Below are 14,970 nucleotides of genomic sequence, written 5' to 3' on the forward strand. Positions count from 1 at the left end.
AGCATTCCATAGTAAATGATTTGATTGGGCCTCTGCTTAAACGACATGTTAGATTCCACCTCTGCGCTTTGATGTTCATCATCTGTGACCTCCTCCTGCAGCAAGGCTATAAAACTGACCGTCGTGTCGTGTCTCGGGCAACACAAACATCGCGGTGACCCTGATTGAAGCAGACTGCCCTATCTCCATGGGCAGATCCATAATTCCAGTCGACAGAATGGGTCGCTGCCGGAAGCGGTGTGAGGCGAGATCTCACAGAGCGGACATAGACTGAACTATCTGCCGTGCTTTCACAGCAGAAAGAAAGGATGCCACGAAACTGCTTGACTGCCTGTCGCTATGAAACTAGAAATATTACCTTGTTGCGGTATTTTTTTTCTCCTTCTGCGTTAAGCAGTTTCTTCAGCTTTCACTCGCACAAACGTATGTATTTTTCTTGACAGCATTTATTCTGAGCAGCAAGCGGAAGTGACAAGGTGCCAGCTCTGTGCATGCTCCTGCTTAATCACTGCGTTGCAGACTGTAGGCTCCTTAGATGTTAACACAAATTCTGCGTTTAAACCTTAAAGTTACCCTGCCCCTCCTACTTTCTTAAGGTGGAAAGACTGGACCACTAAAATTTGACAGTGCATTAGGAGAGAACCGACCAATGTTGAACTGTTTTTAAATGTATAGTTTTCTGCATTAATAAAGATGAATAACATTCTATTTTAATCTTGATCCTCCATAGATAGCTAAGTAAATATAGTTGCATTTGAAACAAATGTTATATAATGAATAAAAGTGAAATTATTAACGTGTTTTAGCTAGGCCACATGTCTGTATATATCTCCATTTTGAACAAGATGAATGCCATTTCTGTCACTCACTCCTGTTAACCCCCATGAACACACTGAGGCATATTTACGAGTTCTGGCGCATCTCTGCATATCAGCAGAGATGCGCCAAAACAAATGCGTCACGCAAAACTATCCTTGCGTCATGGCAGATGTGCTGCATTTACAATGCGGTGCGCCGTGGCGCAAGGGTAGGCAGATGCGTGATGCATCTCGTGACGTAAGGGCGGCGCATCGCTGGAGTCACTTCGCAAGCGCGACGCAACTCCAGCAATGCTCAGGGCCTCCCAATACTTAACATGCTGCGTCAGTCCTTACGCCTGCTTCAAGCAGACGTAAGGAATTGACGTAGCATCGTCGCGGAAGTGCCTGCATGAAATCTTGTAGATTTCACGCTGGCACTTTTGCGAGGCGCACAGGCGCCGGAACGCCCACCCTGCGTGGGAACGCCCCCATTGTGCCGCTGGGCTTTATAACGTGGCGCATCTCCCTCGATGCGTCACGTTGTAAATGCCTTGCAGGGATGCGCCACGTTTACGCCGCTGTTGCGTCACGCAAGGCAGCTTAAACGTGGCGCAAGGGGCTTGTAAATCTGCCCCACTGTTTCCCCAAGGGGTCCGTAGAGCATAGTGAAGCCGACATGTAGTAGTTTATTTCCACTGTTATGATTACATTGCTTTCAATTCAGTTTTCCCTGTTCTTTATTACGTGTAACATTTGTCAAGGTCTCTTCGGCTGCCATCCACTGTTATCACTATAGTCGCTGAAAGGTTTTCTTGTTTAAGGTGTCATATTTGTTTAAACACTTATGGATGACATTAGCAAATAAGGTGGAGATTTTTTTTTTAGAAATGGGATGTTGGTTAAATGTTAAGGTAACAATATGTATTAATCTTGTGTTCTGGTTTGATTTAAAATTATCATTTTGCTCACACCATGATGTTTTTGCATTTTCTCTAATTTGTTATTCAAGAACTGTGTATAGGAACCCCTTGATTTGGGGGATAAGCCAGAAGACCTTCCTATGCTCTGGGGATGCTGCCTGATTTTTTTTTATGATTGTGCAGCCCATTGGGATTTGAAATATATTTCTGTGTTTTTTTACATACTCTGTATAACTTTGCATCTGAGAGATTTTATGGCATTGGATCTGTACTGATTATTCTGAATTTCTGTAATAAAGCCTGTCAACTTTTTATTAACCTGCAACTCAATTATTGAGTTAGCTCCATTATTTATTGAGATTCTTATTCTCTGCTAATTGATGTTTGGGAGGTGCATTAACACGGGGATACATTGCCACATGAAATTGAGGTTTAACACTGTCTTGATCCAGTAACCTGTGGGATAACCAACTAAGGTAAATTTTGGGCTGCCCAATTTTCGGGGTACTGTTTTGCTCTAAAAAATATTGGAGCAGAGAATGTTTCACATTAAAGAGCACCTCATTTTTACTAAAGGTGAGCCTGATTTAATTGACTGCAGTAAATCAAGGATACAAGAAGAATCCACAGGGAGCAAAGCCTGCAGCTTTACAGATGTAAGGCCAGTAGCTGGCAGCTTGTCTTTATGGATGGAACAGAGGATGGGCTTGAGGTTTGGGGCAAAGTTACCTGGATAAGTGATGCTAGTCCCTGCTGCGGCTAAAGTGAGCAGAATGTCTGTTACCTTTTTAACACAGAAGTCAGTGAGCTCTTCACATTGGGCTTGTGATAATAAGAGTGAAGGAGCAGTATTGCTGGGATCCGCCAAATCTTTAACCACTTTGAAAAGTGTTTTGGGGCACTTTTGAGCTTTAAGAATTTGTTCTGCGAAAAAAGAGGCGCTGACATTCCTGCAATGTGTCTGATAATGGAACAGAGCTGTTTTATACTTTAGTTTAGAGTGTTTATCGTGTGACTTCCTCTAGGCCCTTTTTAGTCGCTTACACACCTTCCTTTCATCCTTTAAGGTTTCCTTGAACCACGGGGTAGGAGGGTTTGTTTTGAGGGCAGGAATGTGTCTAGGGAGGTACGTAGCTAGGTATTATCTGTGGGTTGGTCGAGAACTGCCTTATGTTCCAGAAGAGGTAGGCAGTTAGATAAGCATGTGTTAAGGGCAAGGATATCTAGCCTGGCACAATTCCTGGCCATCACTTTGGGCCTGCCTACAGCCAGTATAAGAGAGGGGTAAGGTAAAAAGAAAGGCATTATGTTTATCATTTTAATTAAGTCAAAAAGTCTTGGCCAAATCTAGACCTAATAAAACATAAAAAAATCAAATGACATCGGAGGAAACACTGTGCACTCTGCACAGTTTTGCAGGCTGGAAAACAATTCCTCACATCTTTACTATACATATTTATGTATAAACAATACCCAGTGACAATCACCACTGTGTAGTTAGAGCTAGGGCAAAGTTTCCACAGGAAATTGATTTTTTTGATTTTCTAACATTTTTGCAGCTGTTTGGCTAATCTTCCCAAAACTGTGCAAAAAAAGTTTCATCTACCTCATCTCCATCATGGAAAGTTTCAGGGTGATGCATCAAGCGGATGCTGAGAGAAAAGGGTGGGCTCTAAAACGTGTTTTTCCCATGCAAACCCATAGGAATTTTCAATCAATCAATCAAACCTTTATTCGGTACATAAATCAAACCATAAAAGCACAGACACATGAAAAATCTATATAAAAGCATATAGTATAAAATCATACACATAATAATAATAAATAAAAAAAGGCTTGTGAAACATTTCTACACATGTCAAACATATTCTTTCGGCAGGCTTAACATTATCTACAAAAGCACAAAGTGGAAGGCGAAAAAGCAGTGACCACCCAATTCATAGGCAAAACCATCCCTCATATCTTTGAGTCCCCAAATTACAACAACGTGAATAGCAAGACAGCGTATTAACCTGACTAAAAAACAGTGCAATAGTGAATGCTAAAAAACTTGCACACAGGCCTAAAGCTCAATCAACGGATAAAAATCAGGAAAAACTTTGGGTTGGACGGCTGGATTGGTGGGGGTGTTTGGAGTAACTAAAACGGTAGTGTTTGCCTAGGAGCATGTCGAAGGAAAGTAGCCATACCCAAGGATACATCGGGAGTGGTAAGCATCTCCCGGAATAAAAGTGCTGGGATGTGTTTTGAAAGTGAGGTGACCCTGAGGAGCAGAATTAAAAACCTTCTGGTATAACGGCAATATAACCTGCAAAAGAATCCAAAGTGTGCCAGTGTTTGCAGCGAGTGCTCATCACACGGGCAACTGATCTGGCCCAACGTAATTCTGGTTATTAATACCCTATCACTAGCATTCTGCAGCATCCCCAGACATGGTTCCATCTTAGGAGTGGTTTGAACTTACAAGTACTCTCTATTGTCAGGCTTCCTCAGCTGAGACTGTTCCCTTTCCCCTATTCCAAATTCTCTGAAACAATTTTTTACCCAGCTTTTTTCCCTTTCAGGGATATCCACTGGCAAGGAAAAAAAGTAAAATCTTCCTAACTTAGTGCTAGTGTACTTGATGTATTTTATCGAGGGGATGAGGAGACCCTTATCACATGAGAGGCAATCCCTGATGATTGACCTATTCAGGGAAGCCTCAGGGTTATGCCAAATGGAGCAAGCACCATGGCAAGCACCATGGCCTCAGTGGGCCATATTAATATCGTTGACTACATACAGTAAATCAAGGTACCCATGAACAGTGTACTTGGGTGATCTTGGCGACAAACCAAGAATAGGTCTATAGACTCTGTTTTCCTCATCCTGCAAATGTTTGGCTTCTTTATACCCCCCAAAACACTTGTTAGGATGGTCATGCACTTCCTTAGATGTTCTTGACATTAACATAGTGTGGTCTGCATATAAAAGCAAAGTAAAACTCTCGTGTCTCATGGTTTGAGTGTCCTTCCCCTTGGCACTTAAAGCTGAACCTAATTCATTGATGAAAATGAGAAATAGGATTGGAGCCAAGGCGCAACCCTGCTGGAGCTACGGCCCAAGACAATTCTCTCAGTGCATTTGCCGTTTGGCATGAATCTGATAGAGGCACTAAGATCAAAAATGCAGGGCACATAAGAAAGATCGAAAGGGCCCCCCTTAAGCAGGGTGTATTTATTAATTAGTAAACATAGATTGAGAAATTGCTCTTGGGTGCTAAGGCGGTGTCTAAAACCGTAATGAACATTCAAAAGAATATGGTTGTCAGTGATCCATGACAAAATTCTGTAAAGGATAACCCTGCCAATGACTTTCACTGAAGAGTCCAGGAGGGAGATTGTTCAATAGCAGCTAGGAGATGCCTTGTTCCCTTTTTGAATATGGGAACAATACTAGTAGAATGCCACGACTAGGGCAAACCAGTCTTACTAGCTATGTTGGCATACTTTTTAATAATAGGTGTTCACAGGTCCACCCCCAGCTTGTATAGATCCATAGGTACCCTTTCTGACCCGGACTGTGTGCATGGGACTTTCAGAGATCGCTTCAGCAACTGCATCCACTGTAAATTTGATATCTAGTGGAAAGGCGGCCAGACCGGAATCTAGCACCCTGCTAGTCAGGCTTGTTTGCCAGAACAGCCCAGTACTTCTGGTTCTGTAGGCAGTAACCAATGTGGTCCATACTTCCTCCCTAAGATCCGCCTTCCTTATGCTAATGGCCAACTTATAAGATCTTTTACAAGAGACCACTGTCTCCAGATCCCTTGGGATAGCCCTTAAGGTGCAATGCAGGCATCTGTTAGCCTTCCTACATGTACAATCAAACCAGTAATAGATGGCCAATGTAGAGTATGAAATATGTTTTGATGGTGTCTCCTAAGGCAACAAAGGGGCCCACACTGCAAGTAGAATCATATCTCAGGCTGAGACAGGCACGGTCTGCACAGAACCAACTTAGGAAATCCTTCAGGTTGACAGTTCTCCAAAGAGTCCTAAGCCCATCACTCCTCAGAAGAGAATTAATGCCCCCCACAGCAGTGGCTCGAGTGTAAAGCTTCAGGCAAACTAATGTAATGGAGAGAGGGGCTATGGTCACTATAAGTACAAGGGGTTACTGCAATATGTTCAAGAAAATTCTTGCTGATAAAAATGTAATTAATTATCAATGTCTCAGCCCCACCAATAAAGTAGGCATTGTAAGACAGGGTGGAGTGGCCCATTCAAAGACATTGCAGAGATCATGTTTAGGCAGGTATGGAGGGACATCAAGCCTCTAAATTCCCTATAACCGACAATGGCTGCTATAGGATAAGGTTTGAAGATGTGTACTTCATGACATACAGGGCCATCTGCATAAAAGCCAAGTTTTGCATTAAAATCCCTGACAAGGACAATCTTTAGACCATTGTCTGGATAAATGGGACTATATTCCAAGTCACCAATAAAATAAAAAAGGGAGGCAAAATTAGGGTTATCGTTGGATGAGCAATTATCATTATAAAAAGGAATATGCACAAAACAAAACGTTTTAAACCACTTCAATTGGAATGCCTGAATTAACCTGCTATTAGTGGGGATGAGCAGAATAGTGCAATCGAGGTTGGTACTGTACCAAAAAGCTAGCCACAACACAGGCCCTTCCCCTTCCAGAAGATATAGCGGGGAGAGAGAAACAGATAAAGTCAACACTGAATCAATCCCTAGGAGCCCAGGCCTCCTGAAAAACAATAATATTGTAAAGTAAAATAAAATCTAACCAATATTTCATTAGCAATTTGGCGGCAAGACCAGCAATGTTCCAACTCAACAGCTTGGCCTTGTATGCAGGGCAGGATAGTGTCATAGGAGACTCAATGGTAGGGTTGTGGTCTGCTTCCAGAGTCAGATCAGGAGCGGGAAGCATAGAAGTCCCCTTAGCGGATGCATTGGATTGAGGACCACAGGCAATGTTAGACAACAGAGAAGAGCTATTAAGTCAGTGCTGCACTCCCCTTGAACAGCTTTACAGCAAAAACAGCTGAAAAGAATTACACCAAATTTGGCAAAAAGTAAGAGCTTGATCCTGAAAGTGTGTTATTTTTGATTTAGTTTATATATGTTCAGTTGTTTTTGAGAGTTTTTAGATGCAGAACCTTAGTTTTAATACCTCACTGTACCATGGAACCGAGAGTTCCAAATGCTCAATCTGATTGGCTGGCTGCAACATGAAGAGAAAGGTGGGGCCACCATTTTATGACGCCGGAAATCAGTCCCCATGTAGTAGTAAGCAAAAAAAAAGGGATAACGGGGTAGGATGGGGTACCCTGACCCTCTGGCCATTGTGCGGGCTTCCTAGAGGAATCCTGTTAGGGTCAAATGAAAAAGGTTTTCTTTCTGTGGTGGCATGGTACAGCAAGGTCCATTGTGCCCCCCCCTTGAAATTCCTGTGATATCTCAACGAAAAGGGCGGGGAACATTTGTCATTCCATGACCATGGGGGATGGCCAGCGCGGGGAGTCAGCCACCCATAGGGTCTTGGCCACATGACCTGGCCACAGCCAGATAACAGTGACATTTTTCATAACCTGGGGCATGGATGAAGAAAGTTTGCTCCAATATGCAGGAGTGGGGTAGCATTGTACCTCTAATTTGAAGAGAGAGTGTAGGGATGAATGTCCAAGAACCCTTCATTTTTTCCCTTGGTTTTCTCATGTTTTTCTCCCTTTTTAGGTCGAGCCTGGCAGCAGCGCGCATGCAATGCTCTGTCTGCGAGGCCTGCTGTAGTAGAGTATGCTGTCGAAGCCTCGTACACTCTCCGCCCATATTTGTCATTGTCTGGCGTCATTGTCTTTGGTAAAAGCTGGCTTCTGATTCATTATGAGGCATGTTAGTCCCTCCTTTTTACCACCTAGTTGCCATTTGTTACCACCCATGACGACTCAACCTTTTATTTGGCTTTTTACAGTTCCTTTTTAAGTTTGTGAGAACTATTTTGTTTTGTAACTAACTAATGGGGACAATAGCACCTGCTTCCTGCATTTTCAGCGGGCCCACACAAGACAATGGTGGCTGCTTTTTTGGTACTTTATTACACTTGGGATAACTAGAATGTTTAGCAAGGCGCCTGGTTCAGGGACACCGTGCTTTTTTATTGTTGTTTAGCTGTTATAAAGAAGCCTCCAATCAGTTAATAGCACTAAGAACAGTGTCACCAAAGTCTGAAATCTATGGTGCCAGGCTCCCTAATGTTAGATCCTAACTAAGTACTGAGGTTCCGTGAATTCTGAACACGTTTTATAAAGGTCATGATATCGTTACGAATTTGGTAGTAACAAACCGTTAATAGTGAGTGCGGCAAGTTCGAGTGTTTTCGCCATGTTAGATTGATGGATTCACTGCGTATTCAGGGATTTAGTTCTGAACCCTCGGGTTCCATTTTGTGTACGGCAGCCATTTTGTGGTTGCCCTCACATAGGCCGATGACTACGGCCGAACGAGTCTTTGGTACACATACACCTTTAGCTGACTCCTAGATGACCTGAGCGAACTGATCCCGTTGCCTGAAGCTAACCTTGCTAAGCCAGTTCCTTGTCCGGTAGCTGTTCGAGATAGAGATCAAAGAGCAGGACATTGTTGAGTTTATTATACACGCACACACCCTTTATCTTGCTTCTCATCTGTTTCTGTTCCTTCTTTTATTGCCTGTTTATGGTTTGGGTTGTGGTCTTTTATTATGGGTTGGTCCGGCCTGTCCAAGCAAGAATGTTGGGCTTTTCCCGTGTAATTGATGGTGGGCTGGACAACTGAAAAGTGGGATTGTCGTCATGTGATTCCTTTTGCAATGTTACCTTTGATTGGACAATTCGTAAATAATGGGTGTTTGTTAGGAATGTGATTTTTAGCATAAAAGACGATGTCTCGCATATGAAAATTGAGCAGTCTCTAGCGAACCTACTTGTGGCATACTTCGTAGACTTCTGTTCCTGGTTGCGCCAATAAATTTGATCTTTTACGTCACCGAGAAGTATCCTGTGTCTCTGTATTCTAAGACAGGCAAACCCGAAGACATTGGGCGTGCCCTGCCCTGGCGCCGCTGGGTACTAAAACCCGGTTCTTCAGTATAGTGCTTTTAACATCATTGTATGGAATGATTACAAAGGTAAGAGATGAGGGAAAGGTACCATGAGGAAGAGGGAAAGGAGATGTAAAAACAGAATTTAAACTCAAAGAAACTATTCATAGGGACAGCACAACTTCATTGTAAAATTCAATGATGTGTAGAACTATATTATCAACACAGTAATGGTAAACAAGGTTCAGAAGCATTAAGTAAAGAAAAACATCGCTTTACATAATCATTGAACTTCCAGAGGACAACCCCTTCATTACCAGATCTATGTAGGCATGCAAATACATTGGTCCTTGTATTTGTATTAGGGGTGGGTGAAACCCGAGGAGTTACATGAAAACTCTGTGAAATTCCGCAAAGTTTCATGAATGGGCACTGCGCTCATGGATTTTTAGCACTGGTAGCTTGTTACTTGCTGCAAAATCAGTGCGAACGGCACCACGTGGTGCCAGAGGGCGTTGCTTCTTTGCTGCCGCTCGAGTAGATTTTCTACTTGAGTGGCAGCTTTCTCCCCAATATCAGTCACGACCGCCGGTTAGAAGAGAAAATCTCCCCTGGTGCCGGCCTAGCGCCCTAAAATGATGCTGAGGGAAGCCAATTCTTGAACGCGCTCACCAACTTACCATTGGCAAATTACACATGAGAAAAATCACTACCATGTGGTGGTTGCGAGTTTGGCCAGGACTCCGTGTTACAAGCATAACGTGGAGTGGCCAAAACCCAGTGAACTCTGTCGGCGGAGCAGAATTTGACACCCACTCCTAATTTGTATAGCACGGACCAACCTGAAGGCAGTGGAAGGTGGTGACAGTAATATCTCTTTAGGAGCCTATAAGCTTTGCTTATTCTGTTTATTAGCTATTCATTAATTGCTCTATTCCTTCACCAGAGCTTACCTTTTATTAAACTACAGCCTAGTGTTTATCTTTACAATTTTTATTGCATTAAATATCTTTTAAACTTTATCATGTGTGTACCAGGTCACTGCCTTGCCAATTCATACCTTTCAGCCTGGCAGTACTCATAGAAATGAGTTATGTACTTCTTTTTATTTTCTAGACTTATTCTATGAGCGAAACTCTTTCAATGCTTATACAGTCATTCATCCCCAACCAGAATGAGACCATTTTCATACCAGGTTACCTGTCAGAAAAGGACACAAAAGGTGAAATTTCTTTGAATTAATTCAAAATGGTCTAAATAGCCATGATCATCTATTGGAAAGCTGCTCTACATTATAGTAACAACAGAGAAATAATTAACAAACAAAATGACACCAAAGTGAAAAAAAAATCTAATAGGTGAAACCAAAGATATGAATTTTTAAAGATTTAAGAGAAAAAGTACCAATTAGTAATCACTATTCAGGCACAATTTCATGCCAACCGCTATGGAGCACAGGTCAGATACTCCAAGCAGGTTCATCCCAGTCAAAGATTTTACTTTTAGACTTAGTCTCTGAAATGGTAGCCAAAATCCTCCAGTGGGGCTGAAGCCAAACACACTCTCTTCAAAGTCAGATAGGTGTTGTGCCAGGTCCTGATAAAGCCATTGGTTTGGTGGGGAACACTCAGAGTGGAAAAGCCAAGTTTCATACCCAGTGAAATCCTCTCACTGGCCAGATACCTTTAGCACGTTCACTCAGCTGTGAGTTCTACTTCTGGACTTAATCTCTTTTTTGGAGCTTGATTTCCTTTCTCAGGGCGATGCAGAAGGCTGTATACGGAAAGGTCCGATAGGCTTGCCATGAGGGTCTAGAGGATCTGGATTTTTAGGTGCAAATAGCTCCAAGAAGGACCAACTTGATTTACTTCACATGAAAGGTCACCACTTGAGTAGATTGACTTAAGCCCCGGTCCCCCAGATGGCTGGAAGACCACATTTTTCTAAGTCTACATTTTTTCAGAGTTTTTAGAATTAATCCTTAAGAACACAACTAAGGCTTCTAGGACCTCAGAGACAGCACGTAGGGGCCAGGGCTCTCTAAAGGAGATGCCACCAGCTAAGTTCAGTCCTCTTCCAGATGCAACTGGTCACTCTCGCAGCAAGCTCTCTTGCAACTTTTGATGTGCTTGTAGCTACAAAGGAGATCAGCTAACTCACCCTTGGATCCACTTCTTTGTCCTGGGTACAAGTGAGAGCTGGTCCAGCCCTTTAGGTCTTCTTACATGTTTCAGACAGCAATTTTCAGTGCTTTTCTTCCAAAGGGCCAGAGTGTGCTCTGAGAAGCTGGTAGTGAGGTCCGTTTTAGTAATTCTCAGTAGCCAGTGCATGGGTGAAAATGCCTGGACACTCCCTTTACATGTTTCCGAGGTCAGAGAACATACACTGGGCACTGGACTGCAGTGCCCCAATGTGCAGATTATAAAACAAAACTAAAGAAATCATCAAAACAAATCTGGGTGACCACGCAAATAGGGCCATTTTCATACACTAGTGATCAATGTAATTATCCTTCAGTCATGGGACATTTCAGTCAATTTGATTGGCTGAGTATCTGAAATGCTTAAAACAATTATATTATACTCAATTAGCAGAAAGAGAGTTTCCTGGAAGGGATCACTGACAATATCGGCAATACAAATATTGCGTGGACAGAATATTGTGTCAAAAATAGCAAGGACCAAAATATCAAGAAGGTAAGTTAAATAGGCAAGTATAGATTTACTATTCTTAACTCCATATATACGTACCTTGAAGATATCGATATATATATATATATATATATATATATATATATATATATATATATATATATATATATATATATATATATATATATATATATATATATATATATATATATATCATCAAGGTACATATAAGTGGAGTTATGTGTAGTAAAATTTTGCCTACCTATAGAAATCTAACTTTTTTGTCCTCGATATTCTTGACAAGATATTTTGTCCATACAATTTGTTTCTCCGATATTTTGTCTGCACACTTCCTTGAAGTATGATTGTAACAAGTCTGAAACATAGTTAACAATCACCTGGTTGTTTCAGAAATAGTGCAATGTTCCTACCCTACTCCAACTCTGTTTTTAGGAAAGCAGTGATGGAATTCCATCCTTACAACCTCCGTACTTTTCAATGAAATTGCAACAAGTGCCATGGGAACTTTGAGTTCTTTGGTGTACTGAATGGATGGGCACGATTCTTTTCCACTTTTTATTTGTACACATATTTCAAAGATGCAAATTACTTACCCACACATAATTCTAATGCCTGTTAGTAATTGTTTCAAAACAATTTGAATCTGTATTCTCTGTATAGACATACTAGTTATTCCAAGTGGAAAAACTGGCAAGGCAAAGTTGTAGAATCAAAAGTGGACTATAGTTTTCCATGTAAAAGTTGTCAAAATATGCAGCTCTGCAAGGAACTCTCTACAATCAAAATCCTAGATGTTCACTATAAGGGCCAGGCTACATAAACAGCCTGTTAGACCTGGCATCCTTAGTGTGGTTTCCACCTAACGTTTTGCCTTCAGACCTACTGTTTTTGCTGATTTATTTTTTGCTGGTCTTAGGACTCTGCACACTTCAAAACTGCTAACCAGTACTAAAGTGCTAGTGCTCTTTCCCTAAAACATTGTAACATTGGCTAACACCCAATTGGCACATTTAATGTACTTATAAGTCCCTTTTAAAGTGGCACTACTGGTGCCCGTGCCTTTAAATTAAATACTACTAGTAAGCCTGCAGCACTGGTTGTGCCACTCATTTAAGTAGCACTTGAAACATGTCTCAGGCCTGTAATTGCAGAGCATGTGTGTGTGCAGTTTCAACTGCCATTTCACCTCGGCAAAATAAAGCTTTTGCCAGGCCCAAGCCTTTCTTTTTAATACTAATAAGTCACCCTAGGGTAGGCCCTGGACAGCCCAATGGACAGGGGGCAATGTATTTAAAAAGTAGTACTTGTACTTTCATGATTTGCATGTCGAGACATTTAAATGCTCTTAAATTATTTTTTAACTACTGCAAGGTCTATCTCTTCTATAGGGTAAAGTGGAGTTGCCTTATTGCGTTTTATAAGTGTCATTTTCAAATGGGAAGAAATAACCAGTTCATGTTTAGTGTCTCTGGAATCAGAATTAAAATGCTAACTTATGATGAAGTTGGGTTTAAATTACAAATCTGAAAAAGCCACTTTTAGAAAGTTGCCATTTCGTGCCTTAGCCATGTGGTGGCTGCAGTCTGTCTCTGGTCACATTAGTGGGTGTGGTTGGCAGTTGAGCTTTGTGTATTCTTTCTAGACAGCCACACACAATAGGAGCTTAGGTGTGACTGGATGGGCCATCCCTGGCAGGGTGGGAGGGATGAGCTGGTCACAGCCCTCATTTGAATATGTTGTGTCCTGTCTCCACAGAAGGGGCTGCATACACCCTGTAGTTAGTCTGGAGCCAGGGTAAGGAAGGAGGAGGGCATCTGTGCACTTCAAAGGCATCCCTCCAGAAGTTTCTCCACACTTCAAATACACAATTGTCTATAAAAGAAGTACCTCTGACACTACCTCTTTAGCACACTTCTGGACTTGTGGATACTCTGTCAGGAAGAAGGATTGCTGTGATGCTACAAGGACTGCCACTTTGCTGGACTGCTGTTCCAAAGGTCTTACTGCCTTGTTATGCTGACCTGCTGCCCTCTTGCCTGGGATAGAAGAACTAGAGCTGCAACTGAACCCAGGACCCAAGAGTGACCGTAAGGGCTAATCTGCTGGCCTCCTGATCTGCCTCAGGGACATAAAAATCTCTGCAACAGCTCCTAGAGCCATCAGCAGCAAGTTCCTGACCCCAAAGTGGTGCCTCTGAGGTCCTGCACCCTTGTGTGGGCCACAAGCTGTTTGAATCAGGCTTTTGGGCTCTTCAAGACTGCAAACAGGCCAGTTTGCACCGGAACTGTGCCACTCACACCGAACTTCAGCACAAGCCATTCCCAGTGCATCTCTTCATACAGCAACATCAACAACCCCCTGTTACTTATTGCAAGTATGTGCTGTTTCGCTCAATTTCCTATTGTGTGATTAGTGCTATTTTGTTGCTTCAAAGATCGGTGGGTCGTGTTCATATCTGTATCTCCAGACTAGGGTGTGATGTGCTCATGAATTTCCATAACATAAAAGGAATAATACACAGAATTGGGCTCATAGATATATTTAGTCTGGACAATTTAGTAATCCACCCAGTGATGGCTGGTACCAGGGTTGAGCAGCAGGGCAGTGGGGTGTGAGGGGAGGAGAACAACAGAGGAAACCTCAAATAAAATGCAAATAAGAACATACCTGCCGCAGCGCTGCTCCTCGCATCTTCAGGCACCACTGCAGGCAGCACAGGCTCCCAACTCCCCAGCTGCATCAGGATTGGCCTGAGTGCCTTCGATTGGTGCTCCCAGAGTCACGGGAAGCCTGTGCCTGCTGTCTCCAACATGGAAACGCCACTCAGGTTTGAAAACAGTTTTAGTGCATATGACGGTTCAGCTAGCCTTGGATGGCTGGCCAAACCATCATGCACACTGATAGCAGTGCCCACCACTTCCGCAGTGACTGCCCCCTTTTATGGCTCCCTCCCCAAGCCTCGGCTCAGAGAGCAAAAATATAACAATAATAAACACATTTTATTATAATTTTATTTTTTACCTTTTTGAGGCAGCTGACTGGGGTGACACTCCTCTGCCATAGTGAAGGAGCAGCCGCTGAATCCACCCCCAGAAAAATACTGACGTGAAGACTTTTTTGCATGGCCTGCCATTCTCTGTGTCTCAGATGTGACTGTCCCTGTGCTCTAGTTTCAGCTGTCCATTCTGAGATGCTGCCTCTACAATGATGTATGTATCTGCTTAAGTTTGTCACTACCAATAAATGTATTGTGGTAACACCTGCTTTAGAAAGACAGGGAGAGGAGCTAAAAATGAACATTTACTAGAATTCCCCTGCATGATGATTTTGTGCAGCCTATCAGGGTAAAATGTGTAGCATGTATGGTCTAGAGGTGCAAAGTCTTCTAATCTAAACAGTTACCAGTAAATACATAATACTACAGCCTTGGAAGACTCTTTTTAACACCGACAGTTATCAGTCTGCATCAATTTCAGGTTCTCT

At 42.4% G+C, this 14,970-nt stretch overlaps 1 protein-coding gene across 7 annotated transcripts in view; it reads right to left on the reverse strand.

The window, feature by feature from the left end:
- LAMA2 (laminin subunit alpha 2) overlaps nt 1–14,970 on the reverse strand; it is a 3,858,378-nt gene that overhangs the window by 3,668,737 nt on the left and 174,671 nt on the right. The gene's annotated exons all lie outside the window — the stretch shown is intronic.

The sequence above is a fragment of the Lissotriton vulgaris genome, chromosome 6 (assembly GCF_964263255.1).
Source record: "Lissotriton vulgaris chromosome 6, aLisVul1.2, whole genome shotgun sequence".
Taxonomy (NCBI): domain Eukaryota; kingdom Metazoa; phylum Chordata; class Amphibia; order Caudata; family Salamandridae; genus Lissotriton; species Lissotriton vulgaris.